General features: G+C 42.2%; 1 long non-coding RNA gene across 1 annotated transcript in view; it reads right to left on the bottom strand.

Moving 5' to 3' along the window:
• Positions 1-19,475, bottom strand: part of LOC112931078 (uncharacterized) — a 460,348-nt gene that overhangs the window by 421,947 nt on the left and 18,926 nt on the right. The window lies entirely within an intron of this gene.

Raw genomic sequence — 19,475 nt, 5'->3', positions numbered from 1 at the left:
CAAGGGGAAATTAAGGCATAGTGTGGTTAAGTCATTTACAACTGGTCAGTCACGAGCTTAGTATATTTGGACGAGGGTTTAAACATGGCTGGAAAATAGACCAAGCAGGCCGACCTAGCTGCAGAGCTTTTATACTAGCCATGTGCTCCAGGCTACACCCCCATAAACTGAATGACCATCATCAACTGTCACCTTATGCTTCTATCAACCATTTTCTTTTATTCTGAGAGTCCACTACAATCTAGTTAAAGATTAAAAGCTTGTCAAGCCTGCAATGATGATGTTTTTTTCCCTTTTAAATGTTTATAAAGATAGGGCAATAACACATAAGAATCTGGCTCAGTTTTTCCATAGCATTGGTTCCCATCTCTTTCTACATATCAAAATCATTTAGAAGTATTTAAAAAAAGAAAAAAAGGCTTATATCCAGGAAATAAACTCACAGATCCTAACTAAATGAGCCTGAGGTGGGTCCTTAGAATGAGTAAATTTTTAAACATTTTCCAGGGGAGTCTAATGTGCAGCCAGGATGAGAACAGCTTCACATTACAGGATGGGAAACCCACGTTCCTCTGAACACAAAGGGATATATATAATCTCTTTCACCTCTCCCCCACCCCAGTCAGTTCAATACCCTACTGCCAGATGGATCTGCTCAGACTATATCATTACTCTGAAACCATCTGTAATCCCCACAGCATCAAAAGTTACATTCCACATCCTTGCCCATGTCAAAGGCTCTCTACACTGTGACCTGAGCCCATCTTTCAGCTTCATATCCATATCCCTGAGTGATCTTTCCACTCCTGCTAAGTTGGTCTGCCCTCAAACCCCAGCTTCTTATACTGTGATGCAAAGCAATTCAGTTCTTGCTTGCCCCACCCCTCAACTCACCATCAGTTCCACCTTGTACATCAAGGAATTTTGATTTCTCACTCCTCCTTTCTTTCTTTGCCTAGGATCCCTTCTCCTTAAGAGTCCCTGAACTGCCCAGAAGGCTGGCAGTCACTTTTTCCTCTGGCTCAGGAACTTCTTCAGATCCTTCCCTCTTTAGAGAGCCTTAGACCTCTCACTCATTGTCTATCCTTTGTTCTTGAATCCCTTGGTTTTGCACCCCGCTCCATCTTCGAGGACAGTGCCTGCTTGATTCAGAGTGGGCCTCAGACTGCTTACAGCAGTTCTCATTCCCCTTTGTTTCTAAACACAGCCAACTCGGCCAAGAAGGGCCAGAGCCCTGCCCTTCACAAGAGAGGGCATATCAGAAAAAGCTCCATGAGGGTAGGGGTCTTTGTCTGTTGTGTTCATTTAGGTGTCCCTAAAACAGTGCCTAGAACACAGGAGGCATAGCAGTAAATATTTGGTGAATGAATGAATGAATGAATGAATGAGGACATCCATCATGACCTAACCTGATGATGATGAATCATTTCCACTTTGTAAAGCAAATCCACTTGTGTTGGGGGAAGATCCCTTATTTCCACTTAAAACTATCTATCATGTGATTAATTATTTAACACAGTCATAATAACCAGAATCCTGATTAATACTATACAGCATTTGTATTACCCTTTGTGCTTTTCAATGCATTGTCCCATTTATTATCTCAGTCCATCTTCATAATAATCTCGTTTCCCTCTCACAAATGAGAAATGAGGCGGAAAGGTAGCAGGACTTGATCAAAGTCACAGAGCTAGTTGAGAGCAGTCAGGATGGAAATCGGGACCCCATCTGCCAGCCCCAGGCTCACCTCATGCTGCTGCTACAATGGTGCTGGTGTCACAATTTATCGAACCCACAGTGACATACATCACCACTAACCTCCTCACAAACATACTGTATTGGCCAGGGTTCTCCAGAGAAACAGAACTAATGGGGTATAGAGAGGGATAGACAGATAGGAAGAGATTTATTCTGAAGAACTGGCCCATGTGATTATGGAAGTTGAGAAGTCCCATGATCTGCCTGCCGTCGCTAAGGTAGAAACCCAGAACAACAGGTGATATCATTTCAGTCCAAACCCAAAGGCCTGAGAACTAGGGGAGCCAATGGTGTCAACTCTCAGTCCAAGTCAGAAAACCTGACAACCAGGAGATTCCTTGTGAGGGTAGGAGAAGATGGATATCCAGCTGAAACACGAAGCAAATTTTCCCTCTGTCCACCTTCTTGTTCCATTCAGGCCCTCAATGGATTGACAATGCTCATCATATTGGGGAGGGCATCTTCCTTCTCATTCAGTCTACTAATTCAAATGTTAATCTTTTTTAGAAATATCCTCACACACAGCCTCACAAGCAATGTTTTGCTATCTGGGCACCCTGTGACCCAGTCAGTTTGACACAGAAAATGAACCATCACATCTGAAGGGATTGGACAGATGTTGATGAGTTTCATTCAGAGAACAAAGGTAAAACTTAGGTAACAGGTACTTTGAATCTCTATACATTTGGGGTGTTCACAAGCAAATTCCTATCAAATAAAATAAGGGAGAAAAGCTATTATTATTGAAAACCACAACAGCCCTTCAAGGAGAGAGGACCTGGTTAAAGAAAGGAGTGAAGAGTCAAAGCCCTCTGGTGAACCAAGGCAGATCGGATGGTGGGTTAGAAAGGGCTAGCAAGCCCTGAGCTGCTCTGTCAGGAATCTGAAAGCAGCTTAACTAAGAACTTCTGGCTCAAGGAGTCTCCGGAGATGTGGTAAACTAGCAGGAGGAGCTGCAGTCATCTCAAAGCCTAATCGGAGCTGAGAAATCCACTTCTAAGCTCATTCATACAGTTTTTGCCAGGCCTCAGCTCCCCATGGGCTGTCGACCAGAGGCCCCAGTTCCGAGCCACAGAATCCTGTTGATCAGGATGTTCACAACTTGGCAAACGACTGTGCCCAGATCAGAGAGAGGAGGGAGAGGGAGGAGGGAGAGGGTGAGGCAGGCGAAGTGGGAGGCTCAATCTGAAGGAGGCCGTCATGAGACCTCCCCCAGTTCCAGGCAGCAGACAGCGCCCAGTCAGAAGCCATAGTCCTTTCTTTATAACCTCTTCTTGAAAAGGACATATGTCTTCTTAGTCTGTCCTCACAAAATACCATCGCTTCCGCCACATGCTGCTGCTCACAGGCCGCCTGGTGCTACGGTGAGGGGTCCCTACAAGGTATGAATGAATTCAAGGTATGAATTCCAGAAGGTAGGAGTCACTGGGACTACCTCGGAGACTGGCTACCCCAGAAGTTATTCAGTCTTCAGATCACTCTGCGCAGGTTCATTTCCAAAATCCCACCTGGATTAGATCAGACTGGAGGCGGTTACCAGGAATTCAGCTAAAGGGGCTCCATCTTTACAATAGCCTGATCTATTTAACAAAATCCTTTTTAACAAATGACTGTGAGGCAGGCACCTCCTTAATTAACTGATTTCAGAGGAAGATAATGTGGCAGTTCGTCCAGGAGCTAAGGGCTTTGAAGTCAAACATTTGCATTTGAATCCTGATTCTGCAGATCCGGGGCTGTGGGATCTAGGACTAGCCACTTCCCCTCTCTGAGCTTTGCTCTTCACCTCTGGAAAAATACTACCTCTTAAGGCACTCTGAGAATTCCATGATAGAACTCATCCCTTTGACAAGCATTTTCGAGTACCTGGCTCATCATCAGTGCTGAATTAAATTCTTGTTAAATTTAATCTAATTTAATCTAACTGTCAGCGGTTTTCCTTAAATAAAACAGGAGGACATTAGGAATTATAACTGAGGGACACCTAAGGGGCTCAGTGGCCGAACATCTGCCTTCAGCTCAGGTCATGATCCCGGGGTCCCAGGATCGAGTCCCACGTCGGGCTCCCTGCAAGGAGCCTGCTTCTCCCTCTGCCTGTGTCTCTGCCTCTCATGAATAAGTAAATAAAATCTTAAAAAAAAAAAAAAAAAAGAAAAAGGAATAATAACTAAAAAGCTTTTGCACACTTTATAAAATGTTTTCTCCTTATTGCACCACTTCCTTTTAGTCCATTCATTTAATTGTCCTAGGAATCAGTTTCCTTCTCTATGAACTATAAATAAACTGTAAGGAAAATTAAATGTGGGGCTCACTGAGGAGCAAGGAAAGCACCAGGAGTGCATAGAGAAAGGGGGAATTTTTAAATAATTAATACTGCAAGACATTTTATGTTCTATTGTCTCTCCTTTTTTGTTCTGTAATTTTTTTTATTTTATCCTAAGTTCAGTGTAGTTAATTGTCCTGCAAAGTTATGATATCATCATTGTTCCATCTACCACCTAAGATTATCAGAAATGAGCAGGAATGTTTAAAGAGCAGCTTTCCCCCTACCTCTGCCGGAATATCTGAGAGTGTGATAGGAAAATAACGGAATAATGGCTTTTTGACGTGAAGAAAGGCTTTCTCTATTGTTCTCTTCCCACTAACCATCAACGGGGTCTGTAGAACTCCTTAACCTCTCTGCCTTGCAGTCCTGCAGCTGTGGCTAAACTGCATCACTGAGAACCACTTGGCAGGTGCACATTTCCGAGCCCCGCCTCCTGCAGTCCCCGAAGCTCCATGCTGGCTCCCATGGTGGGAGAAATCCAGAAAGGAGAAACAGCTAGAGCAAGAGAAACACAGGGAATGAAGACACGTATTTTAGCATCTGATATTGGGCAATCAAAGACAGAACAAGCCATTACTGTCTACAGTTAGAATATGAGCTCTGATACAAAGAAAGAAACCAGTCCAGAGTGCTCGAGTAGACCAGCAGGAGGCAGGAACTGACACAGGACGTTCAGGATGTCAGATTTGGAGCTGGCAGGTAGAGGGGAAAGGAGAAGGATGAAAAAAGAAAGGCTGGTAACGTGACAGGACACCCAGGACTGAGGACAAAGGAACCAGTGAGAAATGCCAAACACATGTCCTAGAGATACTAAAAATCAGTGATGATGGACATTCAGTCTTTGTTTCATTTTGTTTTGGGGATTTTTTGGTTTTTTGATTTTGGGGGGTTTGGGGGTTTTTAACATTTAGCCTTGTTTCCTAATCTTCTGCAGGCAATGTTTTCCATTATCCCCAAACACTTAAAAACAAACAACAGTCTACCATTCATAACCCAAACAGCATTCTATTGATTTTGCTTTTAGAAATTACAAAGAGGAATGGGGGGCAGTGTCCACGAAAGCAGAGAGGACAGTGACCACAGGATTCAGAAGCACCGATTGGAGTAGGTGACCACACAGAAGCAGGTTACACCAGGGATGACTCGAAAGATATAATCCCTGCCTCTGGAATCCTCAGAGGTATCGAGGAGAGCACTAGCAGACCCCCACAATACTAGAGATGGGGCTTATTTAAGCACTTAATTTCTATCACAAGAAAGGGTGTTTTCATAAGGCCAGAGAATTCCAGAACATCTGGTTTACAGATGCATGTATGCATAATGCACATAGTAAAAAATATATGTGTACATACGTGTGTATATGTATACACATATATATGTTTGAAATGACTTTCGATAACTACATAGAGTTAAATGATATAACGTATATATAAAATGCCTACCACAGTGCCTGGCACACAGTGTTCATCAATAAGTATTACTTAAGCAGGAGGATGAAAAAAGGTATCTTAATAACTGATCCTAGGAAGAGCTTTTGTTAAGAACAAGGCATTGAGGTGAAGCTGAAACTATGCACTGTGGTTTTAGATGGGGTAGATTTCCTCTCTGGGACATGTAGCAAGGCCTGGAGACATTTTTGGTTGTTGAGCTGGGTGAGGGGGTGGGGAGGCAGGGGGCATCTTACTGGCATCTGGTGAGTAGAGGTCAGGAATTCTACTAAACATCCTACAATGCATAAACACACACACACACACACACCAAAGATTTATCTAGCCCAAAATACCAACAGTTCCAGGGTCAGCCAAGGAGACAAAGCAATAAGTGTGGCCAATAAAGTGTTATGCATTAGAGGCAAACAAAACTCATCAACAGAGAAGAGGTAAAGAAGCAAGATAGGACACGAGGAGGATGGCTGAATAATATACCAAAGATGCTAGAGGACTTTTAAGAGCTAAATGTCTAACCATTTAAAGGTGTTTTCACTGTTGTCATCCATATCTCTTCTTGTCTCCCCAGACCTGCAGTAAAGGCTGCCACCCACAAAAACCCAGGGACAGCAGATTGCATAGGTGATGGTGTGATGTGTGTGAGTACTTGTGTGTGTGTGAAGTAAGGAAACCATCTGAGTCTCACATCTAGGTCAGAGTAAAAAGGCCAGTGTCAAACCCAAAGAAGGGACTAGGAATTATGTGGAGATGGAAAGCCAGAACCAAAGGGACCTGTGATCAAGTAAAGAACCTAAGAATTGAAAAAAAAAAAAAAAAAAAAAAAAAAGAACCTAAGAATTGGAAAGAGCATAATTCTGAACCAAACTTTATCTGATCTTAAGGGATGTGATTTCTTAGCTCCCATATAGATTATAGTTCTTCTAATTATATTTTTTAATGTCAGTTCATTCCAAAAAGTCATTCTCAACCACCTCTCATAGCTATTGTCTGAAGTCCCAGGCTACAAGCACCATTTGCTTGATCTGAGAGATCCCAACTTGCGCACAGTAAACCTCTGAGCAAGCCCACAGAAGGATGATCAAAAAGGCAGCACTCCTTCCAGACTGGGGTTTGAACTTCCCTGAGCCCCCAATGGGAATGTCCCACATTAAAGGGTCACCTAAGATGATGCAAATACAGACATGAAGCAAACTTTGAAAGAGAAGAGCATTAAAAAGAAATGTGCAGTTCTTATTAACAGGAAAAGAGATAAAGTACTATTTCCTTTGGCACGGTGCCATAAAATCAAATCTGGTCCCTGGGTAGAGAAGGTGACAAATGTTGCTATACATTAAAAACATCAACCAAAAAAAAAAAAAAAGTGCAGAAGCAGCACCTAGAAAGCCCCTTTGGACAATTGCAGAACCACTCCTAGGAAATGACAAACACTAGCTTGTGAGGCACGAGAAGGTTTGGGGCCAAAGATCAGTTGGCTAACAACTAGGGGAACACAATAAAACCTCGAAATGATCTGCCCTGAGAGTTGTGACCACTATGTAATGGAATTTAGCAATAAGAAATAAGGAAAACAATAAGAGCTTTCCATTTGTGGTGGTATGAAATTCCTGACAGCTCATCTAACCCCTTGGTGTCCAGATCTCCACAGTCACTTAATGAAACAGTGGTCGCCCAAGACCAGAAACACTCTGTAATAATAGCTTCTCTGTGAACCACGAGTCAAAAGAAATAGATACAGCCTGACACCCAGCCTCTCCTCCAAAGAGGTTTTAAAAAAATATAGTGAAGGCTAATGCTTCCTCCATCCAGGCCATGCACATTTTCCAGACAAGATCACAAGGCATATTCTGCTTATTGAGTGAACTGAGCGCCAATCAGCAGAGAAGCCTCATCATTTAATCTAGCTTAACAGTTATATCTGTAATTTGATCATGCCACCTCTCCATCTTGATGGCCAATAAAGGTGATGCTTCCTCTGACATATGGAAACTTAACATGATTAAGGGAAAGAGAAAAAGAACGAGTTCAAATTCTCTGATTCAGCCCATCAGTTATCCATCCCAATCGCCATTCCTCTTTGTTGTGACAGACTCACTGCTTCTCGATCATATGGACAATCCAGAGAGAAGGTGGTCAAGTTCTCTCTGAGGTCATCTGTAGGGCAGTGGAGGGAGGGTCACCCAAGCTCCTGGTTCTATGGTACTATCATAGGAACTGAGACAGTTTGGGACAGCCATGAATGGCGGCCCCCAGGAACAATGACTGGGCAGTTGGAGAAAGCCACTAGGAAGCAACAACAAAAACAGACTTCCCAGGGCACCTGGGTGGCTCAGTCGCTGGGGCGTCTCCCTTGGATTTGGACCATGATCTGGGGATCAAGCCCCACTTCAGGTTCCCTGCTCAGCAAGAGCCTGCTTCTCCCTCTGCCTCTCCCCCTGCTCGTGCTCTCGCTCTCAAATAAATAAACAAAATCTTTAAATAAACAACAAGCAAACAAACAGATTTTCCTGGAGCACTATTCCAGGGCCGTATGTGTTCTCTATTACTGCTGTAGCAAATGAACACAAATTAAGTGGCTTAAAGAAAAATACTTACTGATTACTTCTGGTTTCGTGGGTCAGAAACTCAAGGAACTCATAAATTCTGCCTCCAACAGGTGCCTGGCATCACCAGCTCTGGTGGAGCTTCCTTCCTCAAGGCCAGAGAAGGGCTTCCTTTTGCTATGTATCTCTTAATCTCCAGTCAAGCACTTGCACACCCAAAACCCCAAATTAGAGCCAGCCTCAGACTGCAGAAATCACACTCTTATAGGAGTTCTGTGTCTGTGTTCTGTGGATCAAGCCAGCTGGAAAACGGGCGCACCATCCTGTTTGCCTCTTCACATTCTCTTTGACCATCCTGACTCCTCTTAGCAAATATTCATTTGTTGACTAAGTGAATCTCCCTAAACTCTTGCCCCAAAAGCAGATTGTTCAGTTGCTATTATAGGAGTACCATCTCTCAGCACACATGTACTGAACACTGAATAAGTAAATATATAATACAAGCATAAAATGAATGTGCCGGTCATCAGGCTATTGTCTTAGCTCCAAACCTGTCTTTCTGTGCTCTGCCTTTTGATGTTGATGCTGGGATTTCTGAGAACTACACAAAGTTTCCTTTGGCAGTGGACAGAGGCCGCTGGGTTCTGCTAATAAGGCACAGGAGGAAGCCTAGAGGACAGGAGGAGAGCATTACTTGCTCTTCCCAGCACTGTCACCCCATCAGTGACCCCTCACCCCCCAGGAGCAGCAGCTAATCCCACCTTCCATCTACTTTTGGCACTTCCAGAACACCCTCATTGTGCCCTGTCAGAGGTGCTAGGGGCTCCTCAGAAATCTGAGTCCCAGCATGAGAGACTCATCCTCCATGTTTCTACGTTCTGATAAAGCCAACATTTTTCCTTTGTTACTAAGCAGCAGTGACTCCTTGCAGTTATCAACTCTGGATTACCTCTGAGTTCCCTGCTTACTGTTTCAGCCCCCCAAACCTGTGTGACCAACTCTCTGTATTAAACTCCCTCCATTGAAGCAGCTAGTGTGGTTTCCGTTCTCTGATTAGATCCTGACTGATAAAGCCTACATTAGATATACAGAATTCAGACTAATAAAAAAAAAAAAAAGGATCCAAAATTATAGAGTTATTCAGAAAGGGTGACTCACTCAAGGTCACAGCTGGTAGTGCCTGGCCCAGGACTGGAGTCTAGGCCACTCGAAATCCAGTGGCCTTTTTGACACATCTACAAAGTACCACACGTGTGCTCCTGAACTCAGAGGCAACAGGAGATGATGTTCTAGGCAAATTCTTGGTTTCATACCATTGATCTGTTCGGTTCAACACACCTCTCTTACCAAACTATTTATCTACCTACAAAGAAAGAATGCTTTAGTGATAAGAAACCCAATGTGCTATCCTATATCATGTTTATTAGAGGATTCAAAAGAACTAGCCAACTAAAGCCAAAGTTGGCAAAGGGAAAAGCTATTAGTTCCAGGTGCCTGTCCTAGAGAAAGAGAATCTATCTAGCATTTATCCCTAATATCTTTTACCCTCTGTTGGGAAAGTCACCTAGCTCTGAAAATGGAGGAGGAGAGGAACAGGGATCAGGAAAGAAAGTAGAAAGATAAATTCTCCTGTCTTTCAGAACATCCAACTTGCCTCGAGTCATTTTGTTCATTCATCTACTATGTGTCTAACTCTATGCCCAGGTATTGTGGCAAAATCTAAAGAAATACAAGATTCCTTACGCTCAAGAACTTAACTAGTTGTAGAGACAAATATATATATACAAATATATCTGTACTATATACAAAAATAACAGAAAATCCTAGAAGATAGCATGTAAGCACATAGGAAACAGGGAGGGGAGAGGAAGGGCCACCAACAGAAAATACACACTTTGGAGACAAAGAGAAAGAGCAAAGTACACAGAGTTCAGCTTGAGCTCAGACAGAAGAACAGCTTGGATTTGCCTTGGTTGAAGTTCTCCTGAGCCAGGAGGGAAAGGCCTGGAGGAATCTCAGGGAGATGAAAAGAGGAGACTGGATCTATAAAGAGGAACTTGATTTTCTGAATGAAAAATTGATCTTGAATACACAAATCGGCAGAGGAAATGTTATGTGGAGTGCTGCCACCAAAGCAGTTTTAGGAAGTGTAATGTTTCCCTGGCGTATTAATTTCGTAAGGCTACCATAAACGTGGTGGCATAGAACAATAGAAATTTATTCCCTCACAGTGTGGAGAGCAGAAGTCCTAAAGCACGGTGCCAGCAGGGCCACACTCCCCCCGAAGGCTCTAGAGGAGACTCCTTCCTTGTCTCTTCCAGCTTCTGGAGGTTCCAGGAGCTCCTCTGCTTGAGGCAACAAAACTCCAGTCTCTGCCTCCCTCTTCCAGTGGTCTTCTCTCATGTCTAATGTCTGCTTTTTCTCTTTTCAGAACACTTGACACTGGAACTAGGACCCAACAGGATTTTCCAAGATGACCCCATCTCAAGATCTTTAACTTTGGGTTAACCCAAAGGCAAATTTGGGTTTCTACAGAAGGTCACATTCAAGGTTAGTGGTGGAGACGGGAGGGGGTGTGTGGCTCGAGGCAGGACATGGACATATCTTTTGGCGAGCACTATTCAACTGGTGTTCCCTGTAACCCATTAGTGGTGTAACTGGTATTCCCTGAAATTGGTTATATTTTCACTTTCCCAGACCAGGATTAAATAGTAGAAAACCAAACCTCAGCCAATCCTTTCCCTCTGTCCTCCACTACTAGAGAAAAGTTTTCCTCGCTAACATATATGATAGTAGCTAACATTTATTGCCTTATTTTCATGTGTATGGCACGCTGAAAACATTTTGATACACTCTTATGTGAGGATTATATTAATTCTTCATAAAAGTCCCACAGGGCAAGTACCAGCTTTATCCTTATTTTACAGATGAGGAAATAAGCACAGAAATGTTAAGAAAATTTGCCCCAGGTCCCATAACTGATAAGAAAATTGAGCCAGGATTTGAACTCCGTCAGCCTGCACTTTTTTTTTTTTTTGACAGATTTACTGAAATAGGATTCACACAACCTAAGATTCACTCATTTAAAATATACAAGTCTATGGTGTTAGTGTATTCACAGAGTACCACAATTATCACCACAATCAATTTTGGGATGTTTTTATCACTCCAAAAGAAACCTCACATCCCCTTAGCTGTGACCTTCCCAACCCCCACTCTCCAGCCCTGGGCAACCACTAATCTACTCTCTATAGATTTGCCATTGCTGGGCATTTCATTTCCATCAATGGAATCACACAAGGTGATCTTACATGACCAGCTTCTTTCACCAAGTGCAATGTTCTCAAGGTTCATCCATGTTACAGCATGTATTGTACTTCACTACTTCATATGGCCAAGTGTATCCCACTGTGTGTATACACTACATTTTATGTATCAACTCATCAGTCAATGGGCTATTTCTACTTTCTGTTTCAGCTTCTGTACTATAGTTCCTTCTGTAATCAGAAATAATTCTCTCCCCAGAAGGATCCATCATCATGAGCCAAGAAGCTCAAATTACTCTAGAGAAAAAGCTTCTGGGAGAGTCACTCAGAGGCTGTCATCTAGAATACATGGAAATCAGTCATGAAGGACAAATTCTCTCATTTGGTATTCCTTCTTTAATATGTTCCCACAATCCCACCTATAATTTAGCTCATCCTTGTACTCACCCAATAGCCATGAATACCACAATCCTTTATTAACTACAAGCTATGTTTTAGGAACAGCAAGACCCAAAGGCCCTATCTGACTTCCTCAGGTCCCACATTTCATTGAGAGCAGAGCCGGTCAAGGAATTCATGTCCTTGTGACCACTGCTCTTTCCTTTGCACCATAGGGTCTCTGTTACCTGTCTGATTCCCTCATCCTGCAACCCCCACATCTCCAAGGGTGGAGAGAATAATTAATGAGCCCCCACTTCCCTTTCACTCCATTTTAAGGCAATTAACTCGTGAGGAGTCTTGTTTCACCCAAACCCTTCTACTTCTCCAGTGGGGTGGTAGTAGACACATAACAACTAACTCTCCCCAAAGAAATTCTGGATTTGTAGTATTTGGGGATTTCTCTAATTTCAAGTTACCAACATACTGATACTGAATGGGGATTGAGAAGGAATGCATAGGAGCACACAGTTATATCGCATTCCCACCATATAGGAATATTAGATGCAATCATTTCAAGAGCATAGATAATAACAATTGTCATAAAATACCCAGGAAGTGAAACATTGTATTTATTACCTCTATAAGAATATATTTTACTTAAATGGGGCTTACAGAATTTAATTTTTAATGACTCTTTACCAAGTAGCTCACAAAGTGCCTAAAAATCTAACAGTCAGCTCTTGCCAGTGAGTACAGCTGGATATAGCCCACATTGGACTCTTCCCTTCCCAAATTACTTTCTTAAAAATCCCAGACATTATGTCATCTTCTCCATAAACACCACGACATGCATCTCTAAAAGATAAAGACTCTTTTAAAAACAGAACCACAAAATCATTATCACGTAAAACAACTATAATAATAATTCCTTACTAATCCCTAATATTCTCTAATTGGCATGTAAATTTATAATAGTTTGTTTAATTCGGGATCTAGATAAGGTCCATGAACATTTCATTGACCGATATGGCTTGGAAGACTTTTCATTCATAATCTTTCTCTGTTTCTCTCTTCCTCCCTCTTTCCATGCAACTTATTTGGTTATTTGGTGAAGAAATGGGAGGGTGGTTTGCCCTTTTTGTTTTATTCACTGGAAAAAGATCTAATCTAAGCTGAGCTCAGGACATCTATACTATAAAGTACAGAACTGCTCTGGGAATTCCTCTCCTATGAGCCCTTTTGGCCTAGCTCCTCAGAGTGGGTGTCTGATAGTTCATGCCCAACGGAGCCCTGGCCTTGAAAATCCTAGCCCTATATTATCAAGATAGGGAGGGTTTTTTTAATACTAAAAATATGTTGAAAAAAAAAAAAACAAGAAAAGAAGAAAAACAAATATGTGTTTGGAAGGTTAAAATAAAGGTAGCATCATCTAGCTCCCACCACCTGCTAGGGAAGAAAATGCCCACCCCCACTACCTGTTCCGCCACTACCAAGCCCCCGTCACTGTCTGGCACATTCAAAGAACAGGCAGCAGCAGCATGGTTGTGAGGCAAAAGAGGGGCTGACTAGTTTGAGAAAGAACTGGCAGGTGATGATAGAAAGTTCTGTCTCACTGAGATCTCGTTAGAAGACACCAACCTTGAAACTTCAGCTCTCTCCTTTCCCAAGGAGTTGTGTGTGGGCTGCTGGGCTCTCAGCACTAGTTGTCACCGCAAATGCTGCCTGGCAGGAGCAAGAAGCTCAGGAATCCCTGATGTGTTTCTGAAGGTTTTCAAAGAAGAGCCAACTCTTCTGCATTTTTTCTTCCTTTTTTTCTTCCCAAATATAGTGCCAGGAATGAAAACTTTGCTCATCCTATTTCCTAAACTTGGCAGTTATGACAGTTTTATTGCAGTGCCTTATTAAAGCCTAGTCATAGATTTACATAATTAAACCTAGGTCTGCTTTTCTCTCCCCTGCATCTACATCTGTCACTCACGACAGTGTGGCATGGTAATTCCATCCCCTCTGTGTGAGAACCTGAAGGCTCAGGGTGGCATCACCCCCCAGTCCCACTGAATATTCTCTGATGGAAACAGAGATGATAAGTTTCAATGATGAGTGGAGATAAATGGCTTCCCACCTTTCAGCAAGAAGCTACTGGCTTTTTGCATCTAGAGCTGAATCCTTGAAAATTCATCTGATATAGGAGTGGCCAGCTGCCAGCTTGGGTCTGATTTAACCCATACGCTTTTTAATGCGATCCTTGCAATTTGTTTGCTTTTAATTTGAATTAGCTATCCATACTTAAAATGGCGAGAGTCACATAAAAAGCCACATTTGGGGCTTTTCTTTTAAAAAATCATAAATGGTGGGATGCCTGGGTGGCTCAGCAGTTGAGCATCTGCCTTTGGCTCAGGGTGTGATCCCGGGGTCCAGGGATTGTCCTGCTTCTCCCTCTGCCTGTGCCTCTGCCTCTCTCTCTCTCTGTATGTTTCTCATGAATTAATAATTTTTTTAAAAAATCTTTAAAAAAAAACATAAATGGTGACTATACTTAGTGAGCACTGAGTAATATACAGAATTGTTGAATCAATATATTATATACCTAAAACTAATACAACATGCATGTTAATTCTATTTCAATAAAAATAAAAAAAATTTTTGGCCACTTTGGACCTCTATCTCCTTGCTGCCAATCATCAGCTAGAACTGGTGAGCAAATGCCCCCTTCAGGTGGAACCTGGATCTCAATCACTCACTTTTCTCTCCCCACCCCCCTTCTCTGCATCAGCCTGCTATGCACAAGCATGCATTCTTCTGCAACCCTGGGAAAATCACTTTGTAATCTCCTTCATGTTACAGGTGAAGGAGACAAACTCCAGAGAAGTTAATGATCAGTGAATCACAGATCTCAGGTTTCCTAACACCAAAGCAGTATGGAAAACAATTTCTTTGTTGGAGGTGTCTGAAGACCTGGATTCTCACTCGAGCTTTCTCACAGTGGCACAGGCCTGAATCTCTAAGCCACATATTTCCTCATCAGTAAAATGGGCCATTTGTAGCATGTTGTCCACCTCACAGAGTTTATGAGAATTCATATATTTAAGAAAGGGTTGAGACAGGTCAAAAATACTATACAAACTTATGTTTACTATTATTATTGGCATTTTCATGGTAATACTTTCATTTGAAATTTCAAGCTCACTAATTTCTTCATTGTCTCAAAATATTCAGTGCATCTTTCAATAGAAGTCACTGAGGATTTATTGAAACTCTACTATGTTAGATATTTCATCCAGGCTACATGTGATGCAAAGCAATCTACACAGGGAGAAGAAACAATAAAAACATGATATAAAATAGAATGTCAGGCACTGGGGCGCCTCAGTGGGCTCAATGTCTGCCTTTGGCTCAGGTTGTGATCTCAGAGTCATGGGATAGAGCCCTGCTCCACAGAGAATCTGCTTCACCCTCTCACTTTGCCCCTCCCCCTGCTCATGCACACACACTCTTTCTCTCTCTCTCAAATAAATAAATAAATAAAATAATAAAATATTTTTTAAATGAAGTGTCAACTGAAATATAGCATGCAATACATAATAGAGACAATAAACTCTATGTTGCTTAAATAACATAACATGGCTCCCACAATGACATTCCCGCTTTCAAAAGGCAGTGCAATCCCCTGAGAAGCCTGAGAATCTTTGCCTTCTCTGTCTTAGGGCCTACCAGCAGCATAAGCACTACCAGTTATACTCCCACAGGGCACCAAGCACTGACCCAAGCACTTTATGACTTTACCATGATATCCCTCAACAACACTATGTAATAGGTACTGTGAGGTTTTTTTTTTTTATTTTTTTCAAGATTTATTTATTTTATTTGAGAGAGAGAGCCAGCACAAGTGGGAAAGGCAGAGGGAGAGGGAGAGAGAATCCCAAGCAGATTCCACACTGAGCTTGATCTCACAACCCTGAGACAGAACCAAGCATAAATCAATAATAGGATGCTTAACCGACTGGGCCACCCTGAAGCCCCCGGAGTAGGTACTTTTTGATCATGCTTTTCCAGATCAGGAACTGAGACACACAGGGGTCAAGTGACTTGCCCAAGGTCACACAGTCAGGGCGCAACAGAGCTGGTCTGAGTCGAGCACCTATCCTCTTCCACACTCCAGTGTGTTGCCTCCCTCACTCCTCACTCTGAGCCCAGCTCTCACCATAACGAGTCAATCCTACACACACATTCCCACCCTCACCACACTCCATGTTTCTTAAGCTCATGTCTTCAATAATTTCTAACCCCATCAACCCTTTCATTGCCTCAACCAGCTTCTGACTTCCCATCTCCAGTCACAGTCAAGCGAGCTCAGCCAGGAATATTTTCCCTCCTGCCTGGATCAAATTGTTATCATTATGAAGATGATTGTTTGCTGATTGTCATCATTACATTAATGCTTCCTAAGCTCATATTACTGCTGAAAGGCCATGTGACTCGATCTGCAGTGAGTCGTTAAGTGCAACCAACACTCATCAAAGGGATTTGTGAATTGATGGTTGTGATAATCCTCCTAATTATCAGTTTCTTTTTGGTGACCTCTTTGTTATCAGCCAGTATGCTGAGTGGTTACGGAAACTTAATGGTCCCTATGCTGGCGAGCCAGCTCTGGCCTCCTGGAGAACCCAAACTGCACTATGTATACAAATGTGCACATGCCACAGGGTCAACATGCAGGCATATAGTTTACTTAAACTCTGCCTAGTTTCTGAGTATAGTAACGTAAATTGCAACAAGATGCCATAAGGTAAAAGCAGGCAAAAAAAAAAAAAAAGTTAACAGAGGATCATAAAGTGGGAGCAAGAATAAAGCTAAAACAAATGCATAGCACTCATGCTGCCCATTGGCCACAGATTTGGCTCTTAAACTTTCAAGCTAAAAAGAAGCACTTGATCATTTGCTTTGTTAAAGCCTCTATGAAAAACTAAAGTGTTTGCTTTAAAGATTATAATTAATATTAACAAGAACACAAGAGAATTTTACCTGAGAAGTCCTCAGAAAAGGGACATTATAGACTGCAAATAAGCAATGACTTCAACAGTATCCAAATAGTACTCACAAGGGTAAGTTTCATCCATCTTCACCTACTCTCATTGAGAAAAGTAGCCAAGTTTGTAGCCAAAAACAATTCAGAAAAAGTTAATTCTTGGGTGAGGGGAGAGGAGATAAGGTACACAAAAGATGGAATTTGTATACATTAATATGAGTGCATTAAATATATGTGTGTGAATACACACAGTTATGTGTGTTCATATGTAATTTTTAAAATTTTTACCAAAATGCACTGATCAAAAATAAATTTAGCAAAATGTAGTAAAAAAAAAAAACTAATCATCAACACAGATTCCTACAACTGGTAAAGATAACTGACAAGTCTGTTTCCTGACTCCGCCTCTCTTATAATTATGGTTAACTTGAAATCATTACTAGTTCCAAGGTGTGTACTGCTGACTGGCATTTCCCCAGAGCTCAGTTTTCCCTGTGAATAAATAGTTTGCGATTCAATTCTTAGGCTCTGGATTCCTTCACCTTTATGACTCTGAGTGGGATGTTTAATCTCTGTATTGCCTTATTTTTATTATCTGTAAAATGGAGGCCTCCAAATCACCCCCACTTCACACGACTGCTGTGAATATTAAATGTCAATACCGAGGTGCCTGGATGGCTCAGGCACCCTGGTATTGCATCTGCCTTCGGCTCAGGTCATGATCCTGGGATTCTGGGATGGAGCCCCATGTCAGGCTCCCTGCTCAGTGGGGAGTCTGCTTCTAACCTCTCCCTTTGCCCTTCCCCCACCTCATGCTCACCTGCTCTTTCTCCTTCTCTCTTTCTCTCATAAATAAGCAACATCTTTTAAAAAAAAAAATGATAATACCCGTGAAGCCCATAGAGTCATACCTAGCACAGTAAGCACTCAATGGATGCTGGTCATTGTTATTACAATTATTATTATAATTCCATGAAACTGTGCCTTAGACATTTTTCTGTACCTTCTCACTAAACAATAGTCATTAATTAGGAAGAATATGGGTCTCTAGAGGCTCTTGTCCATTTGGCTCTTGAAAATACAATCATTAATCTCTGCTTATTTCATGGTTTATCTCCCAATTAGACTGCAAGTCCTATAGCATCATAGATACCACCTAGTCCAACCTCCTTATTTGCTGAGAAAACAGAATCTTAACATAGTGAAGTATTGTCTCCAAGGTTAAACAGTAAGCCAAAGCATGAAGTGAGATCACTTGGCTTCCAATTTAGTCCTTTTGCCATTAAAGCATCTTGTCTTCCCATCGAACCCATGTCCCATCAACCTCTTTGACTCTTAACTATTCCCCTGCGCACTGGTGATTCTTAAAGGCTCCTCTCCTGCACAGACCCTGCTCCAGTGCCTCCCAGCCAAACTCCTATTTCACACTATCCTGTGGCCATACCACAGGCATTTCAAATTTCACTTGTCCTAATGGATTCATAATCCTTTTCACTAATCTGGGAACTCCTCCTACAACACCTCTGTCATGGTGCCACCACCCACACAATAACCCAAACAAAACACTTGAGCTTACCCCCAGTCCACCACCCCCGACCCCATACATCTAAATCCTGCTAGTTTTACTTACAAACTATTTTTCCAAATTTGTCCTTTCCTAATAATCCCTAAACTACGACTCTAATTTGGTTTAAGCTTTTTTGTAGCCTCTGGCTCATCTCCCTTAAGAGACCATAAACTCTTAAGAAAAGCAGAAGATAAATAGTATTTGCTGAGCCCCTACTGCATGCCCAGACACTGTGTAGGAGCTTATATATTTTGTGATCACAACAACTCATGTGATATCCTAATTTTACAGATGAAGAAGCTAAAGCTCACTTGAACTATTTATAAATGCTTGGGTAATGTTTAAGAACCAATGAGGGCTATTGCAACAGCCTGAAGCTATTGACATTAGCACCTATTACAACCCAAAGCCCAAGGGAAAGAGGGAAGAGTAGTTAGCAGTACCCAGCAGAAAGAGTAGCTATATGCAAATGGCCTTCCAATGGGAGCCATGCAGCCAAACACGGCCAACTGGCAAGGAGAGTAGGAGAATAAACATCTTGACTCCCTTAGCTCCTACCATCTGATTTCTTGCTCGAACCTCCCATTGGCCAAAACCACCTGGAAGCTGAATGGCAAGGGAGTTCACTGGTAAAATCCATGGATCACCTTCCCCAGCCACAGATCAGAGCAGCAAAGAGAAGAAAAGCAAAAAGAAGATAACCAGCAGAACACACAACTAATAAAGTGATGGAGCCAGGATTTGAAACTAAATCTAGATGATTCCACAGCTCTGCCCATAATTCCATTACCTTATAATATTGTGATGTTTCCAAGGGCAGAGAGTAATTCTTTGTACCCAGGGCAATGTCTTTCATATTGGGAGCCTTCAGTGAGTATTCACTAAACTGAATCGAAACAGGACAAAATCTAATTTCTTGGCCCAAGTCAGCAGGGCCTCCCTTTGGCAGCTTTGTGAACTGAGTGAAGTATGTTTGAATTTTCCTTCACCTTCCTCTCTTAAATCACCCTGCCATAGACCGAGGCAAACTTTTACTATGAAAGGCCCTTAGGTAGAAATATTTTCAGCCTGGGGAGCCATACCATCTCTGGTATTACTACTCAACTCTGCGGTCACAGAGTGAAAGCAACCACTGACCATGCATAAACAAGTGGGCAGGGCTGTGT

Source organism: Vulpes vulpes, chromosome 4 (assembly GCF_048418805.1).
Source record: "Vulpes vulpes isolate BD-2025 chromosome 4, VulVul3, whole genome shotgun sequence".
Taxonomy (NCBI): domain Eukaryota; kingdom Metazoa; phylum Chordata; class Mammalia; order Carnivora; family Canidae; genus Vulpes; species Vulpes vulpes.
Note: the sequence above shows the minus strand (reverse complement) of the source record. Positions and strands in the feature narration are given on the sequence as shown.